This window comes from Triticum urartu, chromosome 1, assembly GCF_003073215.2.
Source record: "Triticum urartu cultivar G1812 chromosome 1, Tu2.1, whole genome shotgun sequence".
NCBI classification, from domain to species: Eukaryota; Viridiplantae; Streptophyta; class Magnoliopsida; order Poales; family Poaceae; genus Triticum; species Triticum urartu.
In genome coordinates, this window is record NC_053022.1 from 40,563,340 (window position 1) to 40,578,255 (window position 14,916).

General features: G+C 46.1%; 1 long non-coding RNA gene across 2 annotated transcripts; it reads right to left on the minus strand.

The window, feature by feature from the left end:
* Positions 1–6,115: 6,115 nt before the first annotated feature.
* Positions 6,116–8,308, minus strand: LOC125545511. Of its 2 annotated transcripts, none has more exons than XR_007300061.1 (4): positions 8,079–8,308; positions 7,809–8,000; positions 6,595–7,726; positions 6,116–6,518 (listed from the first exon to the last, which is right to left on the minus strand). It is a non-coding gene; the product is annotated as an uncharacterized LOC125545511 (long non-coding RNA). The 2 variants fall into 2 exon arrangements; XR_007300062.1 differs by having other exon boundaries at positions 8,065–8,283.
* Between the last annotated feature and the right edge of the window lie 6,608 nt (positions 8,309–14,916).

Below are 14,916 nucleotides of genomic sequence, written 5' to 3' on the forward strand. Positions count from 1 at the left end.
AGGTGGTTGAACAATAGGTGCAGAAATTAAAGCTTTCTTAAGTGTTTCAAAGGCTTCTAAACAATCATCACCGAAAACAAAAGGAATATCCTTCTGCAAGAGACTAGTAGGAAGCCTAGAATTTTTTGGAAAGTCTTTGATAAATCTCCTATAGAAACCAGCATGACCTAAGAAACTACAAATACCTTTTATATCTTTAGGACATGGCATTTTCTCAATTGCATCAACCTTAGCTTTGTCCACTTCAATACCTCTTTAAGAAATTTTATGACCCAAGACAATGCCTTCATTAACCATAAAGTGGCACTTCTTCCAATTCAAGACAAGATTTGTTTGTTCACATCTCTGCAAAACTCGATCAAGATTGCTTAAACAATCATCAAAAGACTTCCCATAAACAGAAAAGTCATCCATGAAAACCTCAACAATCTTTTCACAGAAGTCAGAGAATATAGCAGTCATACATCTTTGAAAGGTAGCAGGTGCATTACATAAACCAAAAGGCATACGTCTATAAGCATAGGTTCCAAAGGGACAAGTAAAAGTGGTCTTTTCTTGACCAGGTTGAGAAACAGGTATTTGTGAAAAGCCAGAATATCCATCAAGGAAGCAAGTGTGTGTGCTTAGATAACCTTTCAAGCATTTGATCAATAAAAGGCAAAGGGTAATGATCTTTTCTAGTTGCCTTGTTTAAATTTCTAAAATCTATTACCATTCTATAGCCTGTAACAATTATTTGTGGAATAAGTTCATTCTTATCATTAGGAATAACAGTTATACCTCCTTTCTTAGGAACACAATGAACAGGACTTACCCATCTACTATCAGCTATGGGATAGATTATACATGCTTCCAGAAGTTTTAATATTTCCGTTCTTACCAATTCTTTCATCTTCGGATTTAACCGACGTTGGTGATCAACAACGGGTTTAGCATCAGGTTTCATATTAATTTTGTGCTGACATAGAATGGGACTAATGCCCTTTAAATCATTAAGAGTATATCCAATAGCAGCTCGATGCTTCCTTAGAACTTTCAATAATCTTTCTTCTTCATGTTCTGAAAGGTTAGCACTAATAATAACATGATATATCTTCTTTTCATCAAGATAAGCATATTTCAAAGTGTCTGGCAATTGTTTTAATTCAAACATAGGATCACCTTTAGGTGGAGGAGGACCTCCTAGAGTTTCAATAGGCAATTTGTGTTTAAGTATAGGACGTTGTTCAAGTTTTTTTATCTATTTCATTTCTTTCATGCATATGAAAATCATTCTCATGGTCTAGCAAATATTGTTCTAAAGGATTAGTAGGTGGTACAACAATAGAAGCAAGACCAATTAATTCATCTTTACTAGGCAATTCTTTTTCATGAAGATTTCTACTAAACTTGGAAAATTTGAACTCATGAGACTCATTATCAAAACTAACACCGACAGTTTGTTTCTCACAATCTATCTTAGTATTAACGGTGTTCAAGAAAGGTCTACCAAAAATAATGGGACAAAAGTCATCTTGTGGGGAACCAAGAACACGAAAATCAGTAGGGTATGTTATTTTCTCATACAAGACTTCAACATCTCTAACAATCCCAATTGGTGATATAGTGTCTCTATTAGCAAGTTTAATAGTAACATCTATTTCTTCTATCTCTGTGGGTGCTATGTCATTCATAATTTCTTGATATTAGGTATAAGGAATAGCACTCACACTAGCACCTATGTCACATAAACCATGATAACAGTGATCTCCTATTTTAACTAAGATGACATGCACTACAAAAAAAAGACACATCCGTGACATTTTGGGCCGAACGATTTTTTTTTCTGTCATACATATGACACTTCTATGACGATAATTGTGACAAAACCTGGTATCATCATAGATGTGGTGGGCTCCTACTTCTATGACAAAAAATCATGATAGAAAATGGGCTTTTCGTCCTGGGCGGGCCGGAGACGCAGCTGCATGACATTCTTTGGGCCGTCCATGACGGAAAAAACCATGGTAGAAGCGAGGGGGAGGAAAATTTTGGGGAGTTCCCGGTTATGGTGGGAGGTCGGGGGCCGAGCGATGCGCGTTTCTCTCGTACACGTACGCGCGTGTGTGCGAGGCGTTGGCTCTAACTGAACCCGAGCGAGCCATTGGGCTCTAACTGAACCCGAGCGATTGCACTGCAGGCTACGCGTTACTGAACCCGAGCGATCGATCGATGGCTGTTAACTGAACTCGATCGAGCGATTCCTTGGCTACTGCTGCTAACTGAAGCCGATCGATGCTGCCTCTGGATGAACAGTGAGCGTTGCGGGGGGGGGGGGGTGGGGGGGGGGGGGGGTTGGATGAACAGTTCCCGGTGGGGGTGGATGAACAGGACCCCGTGGTGTTGCCTCTGGATGAACAGGACCCCGATCGATCGAGCCGGTTTGGGCTGGATGAACAGGACCCCGTGGAGGGGTGGATGAACAGGACCACCCCGTGGAGGGCAGGATGAACAGTAGACGGTGGAGGGGTGCCCGTGGAGGGGTGGTTGAACAGGACCCCGTGGTGTGGAGGGCTGGATGAACAGTAGACGGTGGAGGGGTGGTTGAACAGTAGCCGGTGGAGTAGCGCGCGGTGGAGGCTGGAGGAGGTCGATGGTGGATGAACAGTAGCTCGTGGAGGCTGGAGGGGGTCGATGGTGGAGATGAACAGTATCCCGTGGAGTCCCGTTTTGCGGTACGCCACACCCCTCCCGATGAACAGGACCCCCGTTTCGACCGTAGCGCTCCAACACAAGTCCGTTTCCTCCGTTTTGCGGTACGCCACACCCTTCCCGATCAACAGGACCCCCGTTTCGACCGTAGGAGGTCCGTTTCCTCCGTTTTGCGGTATGCCACACCCCTCCCGATCAACAGGACCCCCGTTTCGACCGTAGGAGGTCCGTTTCCTCCGTTGTGCGGTACTCCACACCCCTCCCGATCAACAGGACCCCCGTTTCGACCGTAGGAGGTCCGTTTCCTCCGTTGTGCGGTACGCCAAGCCTTGTTTCCGTCGCCTCTTCCGTCCAAGCCCTCCCGATGAACATGACCACGCATTCCGTTCCGACCCATGAACACGACGACGACACTATTTCTCTGTTCCGATCCAGCCATGTACACGAGCCCTCGCCGTACGTATGCGCGAGTAGGCGTTCGAGACCCCGCTCGTATGTACACATACGTGGCCGTATTTTCTTTCTTGCACCCTGGTCGCCTCTACTACGACACGTGCGCGCCTCTACATCCACCAGTATATATGTACGTACACGTTCGCGACCAGAATGACAACGCTACGTACGCTTCGACCAGGTGGGTCCCGACTGTCAGGCACTTCCTTGCCTACGAAGATGTAGCTGGTGGGTCCCGGCAGTCAGGGGGCGAAATACGATGGCCCGTCCGGTGGGTCCCTGCTGTCAGGTGGAGGAATCATTATTTTCCGCGTAATAAGAAGGCACTTCCTTGCTGCCGCCGTGGACCCAGCTGTCAGCCTCTCCACGTACAGTCCACGTCCGATGGAAGTCGTTCCTTGACCACGTTGACCACGCCGCGCCGAGAGCACCAGGGCGGTGGACGACGGCGAGGCCTAGGAAGGGGACGACGGGGAGCCGGGGTAGACGCGGCAGCGGAAGCCCCCGCGCACGCGGAGAGGAGTACGAGGGTTCACTGGTTCGGCTGCGGTGTGAGGCTGCCGTCGCCGCAGGGCCTGGCCAGCGGTGGGAATAGTAGGGGCGGTGAGGCCTCCGCGGCAGCACAGCCGGCCATGGGAGGCAGGAGCATGCGGCACGACCGGCGCTGCTTTGGGCGGCTGGAGCAAGAAGACCAGAGGTTGAAGAAGCACTACGGCCGTTGGATGGACATCGTACGGTCACTTGAGCTAGAATCGTTCATATTGACTAAGTTGACAAAGCCCTTCATCCCCATCAACTTAGTAGGCCCACAAGTCAGCCTCCCACCAAGGTGGGTCCCAGCTAGCCGGGGGAGTATTCATTTTTTTGTGCGTAATAAGGAGGCACTTCCGGTGGGTCCGAGCTGACAGCGGGGGGAACATTTTTTTCGCGAAATACGGTGGCCCATCCGGTGGGTCCCAGCAGTCAGTGGGAAATGATTTTTTTCGCAAAATACTGGTGGCCCGTCCGGTGGGTCCCTGCTGTCAGGTGGAGGAATAATTATTTTCCGCGTAATAAGGAGGCACTTCATTGCGGCTGCCGTGGACCCAGCTGTCAGCCTCTCCACGTACAGTACTCTTTCGATGGAAGTCGGTCGTTGACCAGTTTGACCACGCCTCGTCGAGAGCACCACGACGGCGAGGCATAGGAAGGGGACGACGCGGAGCCGGGGAAGACGCGGCAGTGGATGCCCACGCGGAGAGGAGTACGAGTGTTCACCGTTTCGGCTGCGGTGTGAGGCTGCCGTCGCCGCAGAATAACAGGAGGTGTGGGAGAGTAGAGGGATGCCCTGGCCAGCGGTGGGAGTAGTAGGGGGCGCTGAGGCCTGCGCGGCAGCACAGCCGGCCACGGGAGGCGGGAGTAGACGGTCCCGCCGGCGCTGCTTTGGCGGCTGAAGCAAGAAGATCAGAGATTGAACACGACGGCCGTTGGATTGACATCCAACGGTTACGTCTACTAGAATCGTTTGTTGACGTATATAATAACTAAATTTTTTTGCATACGCGTCAACTAAACAGGCCCACGAGTTAGACCACTCCCTCTTTTTTTTAATAACTAGTAAGATGTCCGTGCTACGCCACGGAACCACAAAATGATAATAAAAGTATGTAGGGGAAAGAATTACGAAGTTATTCATGCCCTTTAGCTAGCGATGGACAAAAGTAGTACTAAGACCAATGATCAAATAATTCACATCGATAGCATGTCAAAAGAAAATTGATGAATATTACATCTGAAAGTACAAAAGAAACCATCCTAGCTCATAGTAATTCAGATACATATTTACATAGGGTATCTCCCCTAATGTTGTAGTTCGCCTTATGCCGATCTAGCAATGCTTGCCTCTGCTCAGGTGGTAAACTCAGCCGCCACACTCTCCAGTGTGCGCTCTTCCCTTGCATTTCTTCAAGGGTTAAACTTGGCATGGGAATTCTTCAGTGATCCTTTATCTCTTCCGTAATTTGGGTGTTAAACTTTGCTATCATGTTCCATCACGGTAATGTCTGGCTTTCCTTTGCATCGCGAGCAGAATCATAGTGACATTTTTTTCCTACTCCAAGGGATAATAAATAATCCCTCGGTTCTCCAATAAATGGTATGCGTGCTTTTTGAGATTTAATTTTGACGGTCAACTACACAAAATAATATATAAGTCCTATGATTTGAAAATTATGTCATTCCAAATTCTTTCGAATATGTAATCAATGATATATTATTTATTATGCATGGCCCATCTTTCATTGGTGAAATTCATGGTCAAACATAATCTCGAAAAGCATGCACACCTTATAGATTGGAACAGAGGGAGTAATATACAGACGAGAGCGGCGTTTCGGTGCCCGGGTGCATCTGCACCCGGTCAAAAATAAAATCGTAAGAAATTCAGAAAAATTCAAAAAATTCCAAAAAAATTAGGGTGGTAGACAATTTGATGCGTGAGGTACGCTCCAATTTTCAGAACATTTGGACTTCTGTGCAGCTCTCAGCAAAAAAGACAAATCAAACCAACAGTATATGAACAATACACATTTTTACAGACCTCCGATTTGTCTTTTTTGCTGAGAGCTGCACAGAAGTCCAAATATTTTGAAAATTGGAGCGTACCTCACGCATCAAATTGTCTACTACCCTAATTATTTTTGGAATTTTTTGAATTTTTCTAGTATTTATTTTGATTTTTTTCGTGAGTGCAGGTGCAGATGAGCTCGGGCTCAAATTCGAATTTTCGTATACAGACAAACTATTCAACAATTGTTCTAATTAAAAAACAACTCAAGATGGCGATATCAATCTCCCTCTTTCCTTCTCATGTGCTCCTGCCAAGCACTCGAGCATAGCAGACCATAGTAAAACTAATAAAAAAATGCTTTCAACAATGAATATCTTCATGCATTATAACTGTGTAAAATCTAGTTTAGGGACGAATAAAAAATGGTTTTCAACAGCGAACATCTTCATGTATTCCTTTTCATGTGAGAAGGCAAGTTTTTGACCAGATTTCAGGAGACAACCCAAAATTATCACCAGCCTCTCAAGAGAAGCATCTGATGTGGCCACAAAATGGCCACAATGTAGCAGATTCCAAACAATACTTTGCCACACAGAGGGGCCAAGATGCAGTTCATGAAAAAAGAGCTCCACAAGGCATGGCTCATGTGTCAAAAGAAGAGGAAGAACTCAGATTTCCATGGCCCCACGGCAAAGAAATTGGGACATCCCATTCCAATCCCAGTTCTCTTTCCTAGCATAGGACTGTGCGCGCGCTTGATGATAATATCTTCTCCAACTATTGACAAAACTGACAGCATTTACTCAAACACTGCTGAAGGTACAACCTTTGATCACCAAGAGTATAAAAGAAGTGAGATAGCATCACACAAAACTTGAAGTAGATGTGCTTACTGGTGTTACCTTGTCCAATTGTTTTTGGATATAGAACATCTTCTGGCTTCCCATTGAATGGACAAAAAAGGAAAATTGTTAAGAATAAATACTTGCAATGATGCAGGTCAAATAAGAATCAAATAACTACAGGGGAACTACTAAGCAAAATTTGACAGAAGTGTTAAACTGCAATATTCCATTTCGCAGGTGGCAACAAGGCAAAAGTACATGTATTCGTAAAACTAAGAGATAACTACTCACAACCATAATGCCCTAAACATTACTAAATTACAGAATTTGTTCTAACGGGTGTGCCTCGAAACAATGAAACAGTATTCAACATAAACACCATATATCATTTACTGAGGGGAAACTAAGACTGCCAAGAGACAATATAATGCACTAAAGTACGATTTGGCCACATCGTCTCCGGCTCCACTTCGACCGTTCGGTCTCATCTCTGACCATGTTGGGCCAGTGCACGACATGGTGTGTCCAGTCGACTATGAGTGTCATGTAGGATTTGCCTCGCCGCAAAACTAAACTAAGTAAGATAAAAATGAGATATAACTTGTTCAAAATATTTCCAGCAATTATGCAGGTTAGGTATATGAGTCTAAACTCATGAATATTGTCTTACAAGAGATTACACAGTTTCCCATGGGATTCTAATCATACAGACCTTACACAATATCAAAATTTACTTGCAGAGATTAAAAACTCGTATATGAACTCATAGGATTTTGGGGTAACACATAGTAATGAGATGGAAGGCGCATGTTGAAGTCATGAAAAACCTATCTACAAGGACCACTGCACTCATTACTGGGCGTCTCCCTCGGAGTCTCGGACCACATATGAGAAGGATATTACTAATGCTGCATATCTTTTTTCAATTAGTATTTCCAAGCGACAGAAGACAATACTGCATGCCCTTCTTGCTCCATTGATCTCATAGAACTACAGAAGTGTATATATGCTTTTTTGTAAAATAGATAATTCAGGTTGCCAATACACAATAATTTAGTGTGAACTGGGAAGTTAAATTACTTGATACAACAAAGTGGAAAAGCTTATCTTCATTCCTTGATCTTAGGGATTGGGAACTTCTCCACTTAGGAAGGAATTTGGCAGTGGTTGGTCATGCTGCTCTAATTACCTGGCACAAAATAATGCAAGTACAAAAATCTGACACGGATCAGAATGAAAATAAACAATCTAATAGAAAATTTGGTAACAACCTGGGGGATAGAGCTCAGTAATTTCAGCAAGGCTAAATCCACATCGGCAGTGGCACAGGCACGCCCAGGAACGAGTGGCTTGCCCAGAAATCCTCCACGCCTGTAATTCCCAGGCCTACCCATGGCGGTCCTGTCGCTAGTAGCCTCCATTTGCAGCACGGAAGAAAGAGACTCTCGTTGGAAGTTTAGGACCTGAGTCAGGCACAAACGGGAATCAACCCCAGCAGCCACAAAGGAAAAAAATGAAGGAACTTACTGTAGAAAACAAACTTGGCCATGGCAGCAATCCCCGCTATCGTCTCTCTGATGGCCTACACGCCAGATCTAGAGGGAGAAATACCCTATCCAAGGGGAGGCAAGAGGGATCCTCGCCAAAATCGACTTCAGTGGTCGCCGGGGAAAGATAGAGGAGAGAGGCTCACCGCAAGGAATTCGGGAGGGGATTCTCGAAGGCTCGTTATCTTCCCCGAGAGAAGGAGAATCTCCACGTGTTCTGTTTCAGGGACAATCGGGCACAATGAGTCATCTCAGCCTCACATTTCAGATCCGACGGTGTAGATGAGATGAAGGCACCCACGCCATCACCACCAACTCTTTTTTATAGGAGTAGAGATTTATATATAGCTCATGGAAACTTCTTATACAATTTATTGCAGTCTTTTTTTTGGTTGGCCAGGACCAATTTCGCATATTTATGTGGGTTCCAAACTATTTTTAATACCGAAATGTCCAGCCAGATTTAAATTACTTTAAAGATATATTTAAATTAGGTTAATGCCCAGTAAAATAGAAATCTGAAAATGTGATAAAATTCAGAAATTATAAAGTAATTGCCAATTTGTCATCTGTTTTTATATTTACAACCCATTTCATATTACTTTTAAGATTTGCAGGCGTCAAGATTTTCAGAAAAAATAAACCGGCCTTATTTTCACAAAGAAAAAATAGCTGGGCTGGTCACATGGTGAACATAAAATATAAGCCTGGGCTAGACGGGCCACAGCCCAGTCCAAACCCTGCTCCGTATCAACAATACCAAACAAAAAAAATACTGCTCGAGTAGCTACGTCCCAGGTGTCAGCCGATCTTGTGATGTTCTCTTCTCTATTGACTATATACGCTCATAATGTCGTGGGTCCCAAATGTCAGGAAAACGTTAGGAGGAAGCATTTTATTTTTCCATACGCTGACGTGGTGGGCTCCTACTGTCATCCTCTCCACGTACTTCTGCCGATTCCTGTTGTTTGTTGACCGTGTTGACAACGCGAGAGGGCGGCGCCATGGCGAGCGCACCAAAGCGCGCGGAGGACGTCGGCGTTAACGATTTAGGAGACGGTGGGGCGGCGATGCGTGCGCTGAGGCGCAGCCAGCCGTGGGAGGCGGAAGCAGACGGCCCCGCCGGCGCTGGTTTGGTTTTGGCGGCTGGATGAAGACATGACTGAAGAAACACGACAGACTGTAAAAGCAGCAGGAGTACTTAACAACCTTAACTGAAACCAGTAGGGGCACTTAACAACCAAAACTGAAAGCGGTATTAGTACTTATACAGGTTCAATCGTACAAAGCACGCCTCGAACAGTGCTACTTTGCCTACAGTTAACCAAGGGTGAGGCCGCCAAGCCCCAGGACAAGGCCCAGGCGCCACCCCGCGCATCAACAACCTTCTGAAAGCGGCTTCATCTCGTAACGTGGTCAATAAACAGGATATTCACTTTAGAGCCATGGAAAAACATGAACATAATCTTCTGTCCTATTCTCCAAGATGGACGGGCCTTCATTATTTGAGACCATCCATGAATAAATATCTTTTCACCTCCAAGGGGAATTGAGTAGGTCGACATAAACATCATGTTGTGACCAAGCGCAAGCCTGACCCGACCATGGTCAGGCATCTGTATAGGAACAATAAAACTCGGCAGTTCCTGTTTCAGGAAGATCACAGCTGTAAAACTGTGTATAAGCAATAGTTTATGAACAACATATATAACAGAAAACAACTCGTACCATAAGTTTCTCGACATAGTTGGACCTGTTCAACGAGTGCAGTAGTGGCACACATATCCCACGTGGCCTTCCACCATTGAAACGCCCCACAAGGACCTCAAGACGATCAATAAAGTGTAGGAACTTGTGGATATCGATCCAGTCAACTTCAGTGCCATTAGTAACAGCCGAGTTATTACAGAGTAACAAACGAGCAGACTGCTTAACTCTGAAAAAACCTACACGTGCCACCAATTATAAGAAAATATTAATTAAAAGTAGCATCTTCGTGAGAGATTCGTTGCTACTTCTAAAGTTAAATTGTGATTAGTTAGACAGAATAGGTGGATTAAGAAGTAATCGAGGCAACAAGCAAGAACCAGATACAAAACTAACATGGATGAACAATTGGAAGGACCTCGGGGTGGAAGATCGCAGTGAAGATGAGACCAGGTTCTGCTATTTCCATCAACATTCGTGTGCCAACTTTCAGTCCGTAACACTTGAGAAAGTTTATCCAAGTTCGGCCATAAAAAAAGCAGCGATCTTCTTGGTTCATGAACCCAACTCGGAACTTATATCCATGGCTTGTCTTCACTGTGATCATTAAACTAGTGTATTCAGTTATGGCAAGGCTGAGCATCTTGAGTACATGTGTTCTCGCAGAGCAAATAATACACTACAGGAAAAATAATATGAGAACACAGCATGTTCAAAAAAACCCACCCTTCCAGATAGAAAAGAGGATTCTAGGAACATACTGCGCGTTTCAAAATGCTGTGTTAGGATGAGAAGGAACAAGTGTGGTGTCTCGCCGAGGGCGCAGAAACCTGTAGGGTACTCGCACTTTGGGCACTGCAAATGAAACACACTAGATTCAGTAGGAAGAAAAATGCATCAACGGCGGCGGCTGCCATCCTAGGATTACCTGCGACCAAGGGACTTGGATTTATCGGGGATGGATGGAGAATTCGTACCTGGTTCTCCATGGGAAAACCCTATGCAATCGCCGAGAGGGGGTTTTCTCTGAACAAGCAGGCGAGGGAGAAGGGGATTCAGGCCCAATGAAATATTGCCGCTTCATCCGTCCAGCTTACTGCTAAAGCTGGAAGGGGGGTTGTGATTTGATGGCTCATTGGGCATTACTGTGGCGCTACGACCGGGGTGTGTCTACCGTGAAGTTGTGCACTCTAATTTGTGCATATGGCACGTGGACCCCGTTGTCGCTTGCCCCACATATTAGCGAAAGGAAGTAGAAAGACAGGAGTAACTAGTTACACATAAATATATTTTTTGACAGAGAGATACTCCCTCTGTAAAGAAATATACAAATCTTTTATATCACAGGCTCATCTTGCCGAGAAATATACTCCCTCTGCAATGCACGGGCATTATGGGGGTTCAGCTGAGAATATAATACTCAAATAGGCTCACGGTTCTGGACTTTGGGCCGCAGGCCGACCCTGCATGTTTGGGGGCCCATGTGTTCTACCTCAGCGCTTTTCATATTGCAAGCGATCGGTACGGCGCTGGTTTTAGATGCTGTCGCAAGGCGAATACACAAAATTGAATAAAGCACGTCAGCTGTTGGAATGAAATCGAACGACAGTTCCTAACCAGCAATCAGAGTTGCAATTCTATCAACGATATACCATGTGATAAATAATACTGTCGTACTACTTATACACACATGACACTTGTTTCACCATGCCAGATTATTACATCAAAATCTCTCGGATGATAGATCAGTTCGGCAGTTGCGTGCTGCTAATTTCAAAGTTGATTTGGACTAGCTCTCCTTGCCGAGAAAGTTCGATTTTGATATCATCCCCTATCGCAAGATATGATTTAGATTTGAACCTTGACCATCCTTTTAGCATCAATCATCATGCGACCATCCTTTGTACTTATGGTATATTGAGCAGGTTCATTCACACCAAGGCTGCGCATGGTAAGAGAAACTTGGCCGCGGTCGCCCGGATTGTTGAACGACTCCCTCATTGCTCTAGGAATTCTCTGTTTGCAAACAAGAAGACATACCCAAACAGTTAGATCAACACAGTGAATCATGTGAAACAACATGGAAAGAAAAAAGAACGAAGCACTTGGGCGGCCAATGCTTACCAAGAAGGTGGACATGTCGGTTTTTGTAAGGACTTTGGTATATGAAGTGCGAACTGCAGCCCAGTCTGTTGCCGGTGCAACTGCACGGGCCGGAGCAGATGCAAGTGCAAGTGTTGGTGCAGGTGCCGAAGCCGCTGCTGCTGCCGGAGATGGTGCTCCTTGTAGAGCTGGTGTGGGTGTCGGAGTAGGTGCCGGTGTCGATGCACGATCCTCCGGTAGATCAGACTGATCCGCTGACGCGGTCGGTGCCCAATCCTCAGCTGGATCAGACTGAGTTGCTGCCGCTGTCAGTGCTAGAGCAACTGCTGGTGCTCGATCTGTGCGAGACAACGGCGATCGTGTCTGGTCTGCTATGATCAGCTTTCTAACTTGACTAGGATCCGTGACCGTGATCCAGTTTTTTTCTTCATTTCTTTTAAACGCAAGAAGGACTAATTGTGGCATTTTTGTTAAACCAAACTGCAGTTCATCATAGGGATTCAGCTTGTACTCAGACAACAGACTGATCCAATTTTTCCAGTAATATAAGTGATGGACAGTGCCTTCGTTACTGACACGACATAAGAACTGAAACCTGCAGAAATAGCCATCGTAGAGCAAACCAAACGGTTTATTCTGTGATGAATGTCACATGGCAAAACCTGCATCGTAAAATTGCAGGAAAAGAAAGAAAACATGACATTAAATCAATAAGATTTAGACAGTAAATCAATAAGATTTACTTGATGTGACACGAGTGCATCCTTACTAGGAAATCACTATGTTGAAGTACTAAATAGAAGATTGATCGTCCAACTACGCGTGGCATGCAGGGGCCCTGCCTACTCCCACAAGCAGGACAGTCCAAAGGTCGTGACAAATCGTATGGACCGAACATCCATGGGACTGGAAATCCTGGTGGGTGCGACAAACCCTGCAATGCATACAGATATTGGAGTGTAACCATAATTGATAAACCGTCTTCACAAAAAATATGATCCGGATACTTCAAAATATACAGACTGAATTGAGTGGACAGACATTAACATAGACCGTTCTCAGGACTGACCACACACCAAAAGCGGCAGTACTAATAAACAATACAGGGTTCACAAACACAAATCAAGTACTGAACAATAGTACTTACTACAGACAAGCAAAGTTGCACTAACTAAACTCTGCAGACTATTTCTTGCCACCGACCTACGGGATGAACCCCGCATAACTGACTAGGCCATGGACTTCGTGTGAGATGTCTACACGCACCATCACCATCTTGTCAACCTTGGAGAACCTAACAGAGTGGTCTTTCCACTCATAAACATGATGATGAAGACATGCCGCATCAGATTTGTTGGGAAGCTTTACAAGAACCACACCCTTCGTAATCGAAGGCACAACCAGGAAATTGTTGTGGTCAAGTACAGCCTCGAGAACATGCCTGACAACAATGCTACAGGAAAACACTAGTTCAGGACACGTGGCGACAAGGACACAGCAGCTGGATAGTTCAGCAGTAGAACTCATCATCAGGTCTTCCAGTTCACACGGCATGACTTTGAGAACTTCATCTCCACCGCGGACCTGGTTCTAATTCAAACAGAAACCATATTTTATTACTACCTCCATTCAGAAATATAAGATGATTTTCGATATTATACTCCATATATGAATGACTACATATACGCAAAGAAATGAGTGAACAAAGACACTAGAACATGTCTTCAAAGGCATGAGAGCAGAGGTATTACATGTGTCGGATTTCGGGTTCCGGCAGACCCTTGAGGTTCGAACACTGGGGTGCGCGCGGAGATCTCTCCCCTACCGATCTACGTCAGATCTTCTTGTGTGAACTAAGATGAAAACGATGAACAACACAAGGGACACGAGATTTATACTGGTTCGGGCCACCGTTGTGGTGTAATACTCTACTCCAGTGTGTGGTGTGGTGGATTGCCTCTGGGGCTGATGATGAACAGTACAAAGGAAGAACAGCCTCGCGAGAGGTGTCCTTGGGCTGGTGCGATGAACTGCTTGGGTCAGTTCAGTCGCCTCTCTCTATCTCTCTGCTTAGGCTCTATCAGATTTCTCTATGCCTATGGCCGGATGGCTCCATGGATCGATCCATCTACTCTGCGGTGGCTAGCTCTATTTATAGAGGCCCTGGGCCTCTCCCCGAAATAATTGAGCAGGAAGGGCGCCAACAATTGGCCATTTTGAAAGGGAACATCTAGTACAAGTTATCCTGACCAAAGGTGGTCTTCGGCTGCCAAAAGCTCCGGTGGTGACGCCGTCTTGGGCTCCACGGTGACCTCCGTCCGGCCGTCCGGCTGGTCTTGGTCTCGTTGCACTGGAATGGTAACGTTTGACTAATACCTTGTCCTGTGCTTGCCCCCTTTGCACCAAAGGGGAAACAAGGACTCTGCACAGGCCGGCGCCCGCCTGGCGCCCGCCTGGCCTTGATCGTCATGGCTTGCGTCACTGGATCCTCGCGAGGTACCCTTGCATTGATCTCTCCGCCTCCTCGCGAGCCCTGCCTGATGAGGACGTACTTGAGGAAGCTCTCTGTCGTCCGCCCCACGAGGCTTGGCCCCTCGCGAGGGTCTTGAGCTTGTGTTGATGGAGATGGGCCTCGCTGGGCCCCCACTTGAGCGACGCCGCAGGCCATAGGTAGGCAAGTCTGGGGACCCCCGTTCCCAGAACGCCGACAGTAGCCCCCGGGCCCAAGGCGCGCGCGGGCTTGGCTTAGCAAAGAAGCGAAGGGGCAAGCACGAAGCGCCGCAGGCCCTAACAGCCTGCGGCCTTGGGCGCCGCGTGGCGGTTGATTAGACGTGGGCGTCTGCGCTTCCCCACGACGCCTTGGAAACTACGCGACTTGACTAGTCCCTGCATGCAGAGATATGGGTCATGATTACCTGCGATCGTGGTGCTTGGCGGTTGGACTTCTCCGGCTATAAGTTTGGGGCCGCGTGAGCTCCGCCAGTTCGTCCCTTCCTGCTTCTTCCTCCTTCTCCTTGCTAGG